This window comes from Populus nigra, chromosome 2, assembly GCF_951802175.1.
Source record: "Populus nigra chromosome 2, ddPopNigr1.1, whole genome shotgun sequence".
NCBI lineage: Eukaryota > Viridiplantae > Streptophyta > Magnoliopsida > Malpighiales > Salicaceae > Populus > Populus nigra.
Window position 1 is genome coordinate 9,282,919 of NC_084853.1, and position 2,500 is coordinate 9,285,418.

Consider the following 2,500-nt stretch of genomic DNA (forward strand, 5'->3'; position numbering starts at 1 on the left):
GATTCGGCAGCGCAGATTTGTGCGGCTGCAGGTTCGTCGGGGAAAATCGGCAGCGCAGATTTTGCGACGAACATGGGCTGGACGATGGACTGTCCAGGCCAGGCAGGAAAATTTGTCGAGGGGACACGCTGACGAAACAGCGCTGGTTCAGGCACGGCGGGCAGTGGTGGAATCGGCAGCGCCGACGAAATCGGCAAAGTCGGCAGAATCGGCAGCGCAGATTTTTCGACGAACACGGGCTGGACGGTGGACTGTCCAGGCCAGGCAGGAAAATTCGTCGAGGGGACACGCTGAGGAAACAGCGCTGGTTCAGACACGATGGGCGCAGTGTTGGAATCGGCAGCGCCGAGAAAATCGGCAAAGTCGGCAGAATCGGCAGCAGGTGCTGGCGATGAGTCAGGACGGACTGGATAGTCCAAGGCTCGATGAGAAAGACCGCTGGTTTAGACACTGGGGCAGTGGCAGCCCGCGGGGCAGTGTCGGCAGACTCGGCAGCAGTGTCTGCCGATTCGGCAGCGTTGGCTTGTTGGCGCGGGGGGCCGATGCGAGTGGGGACTTGGGCAGCGGGCAGTGAAAGCAAGAGTTTCCCCGATGCTGCCGGGAAAAACGCTCCCCGGGATGGCCGGGTGAGATGACCCGGCGGCCCGCGACGGGTCATTCAATTCCATGCCCCGTCAACATAACTCCCGATGTACTGTTTGCTTTTTCGGAAGAAGAGATCCATCCCCCCATCCTCGGCCAGCCAAAAACGCTCCAATTAATGGCCGGGTGAGATGACCCGGCGGCCCGCGACGCGTCATTCAAATCACTGCCCTATCGGCTACAACTGCTGATGGGTGGGATTAGAGGCCTGCCATGGTGGTGAGGGGCGGCGAGGACCGTGAAAGCTAGAGTTTTTCAGAGGCTGCCGGGAAAAAGGCCCCTCGGGTGGCGGGGTGCGAGGACCAGGCGCGTCATTCAATTCTCTTCCCTATCAACTTGGCTCCCGTTGGCGGGATTGGAGGCCTACTGTTTGTTACAGGGCTAAAATCGTCAGGGGAAGAGCTGACGAAACAATGCTGGTTTGGATGCAGGGGGTAGTGTTGGAATCGGCAGCGCGGACAAAATCGGCAAAGTCGACAAAAAAGACTGTTGGTCTGGACATCGGGGCAGCGGCAGCCATGCCGACAGGGGGGGAAATCGGCAGCGCAGATTTGTGCAGCTGCAGGTTCGTCGGGGAAATCGGCAGCGCAGATTTTTCGATGAACATGGGCTGGAAGATGGACTGTCCAGGCCAGGCAGGGAAATTCGTCAAGGGGACACGCTGACGAAAGTAGGCTCGTCGGTGAAAATCGGCAGCGCAGATTTTTCGACGAACAGGGGCTGGATGCTGGACCGGCCGGGCCAGGCAGGAAAATTCGTCAGGGGGGCACGCTGACGAAAAGAGGGGCTGCCGCGTGGAAAATCGGCAGCGCAGATTTTTCGACGAACATTCGTCAGGGGGGCACGCTGACGAAAAGAGGGGCTGCCGCGTGGAAAATCGGCAGCGCAGATTTTTCGACGAACAGGGGCTGGATGCTGGACCGGCCGGGCCAGGCAGGAAAATTCGTCAGGGGGGCACGCTGACGAAAAGAGGGGCTGCCGCGTGGAAAATCGGCAGCGCAGATTTTTCGACGAACAGGGGCTGGATGCTGGACCGGCCGGGCCAGGCAGGAAAATTCGTCAGGGGGGCACGCTGACGAAAAGAGGGGCTGCCGCGTGGAAAATCGGCAGCGCAGATTTTTCGACGAACAGGGGCTGGACTGGCCGGGCCAGGCAGGAAAATTCGTCAGGGGGGCACGCTGACGAAAACAGGGGCTGCCGCGTGGAAAATCGGCAGCGCAGATTTTTCGACGAACAGGGGCTGGACTGGCCGGGCCAGGCAGGAAAATTCGTCAGGGGGGCACGCTGACGAAAGTAGGCTCGTCGTGGAAAATCAGCAGCGCAGATTTTTCGACGAACAGGGGCTGGACGCTGGACTGGGCCAGGCAGGAAAATTCGTCAGGGGGGCACGCTGACGAAAACAGGGGCTGCCGCGTGGAATGGCAGCCTACACGCAGATGCGAATTCGGCAGCGCACGATGGCTTGAGCAGGTCATGGGTTCGACTTGGCGCGATCTGAAACCTGGACGAGGGACTGTCGACGCTGGACGAGCCAGCGCGGTGGCCTGTCGTGCCCCGTTCAGGGGGGGCCTGCCGCGGAGACAGCCCTCGCGGGCTCGACAGCGCAGGCCAGCGTCCCCGACGTCGCTGGCCGCGGCAGGCGAGCTGCCGGGGTTCCCGCATTCCTACAAGAAAACGTCGTGCTTTCCACATGAAACCAATCCAGTAAAATCAGCCATATTTTTATGAGGCTGCCCACTGAATTTGGGGTCATTCCGGGCCGGTTCCTAGTTTTGCGGATTTACTCGATTTCTAATGGTAGGAAAATTAAAACAAATACTTCCCGACCTCGAAAAATTCTGGGAAAATTAATGAAGGT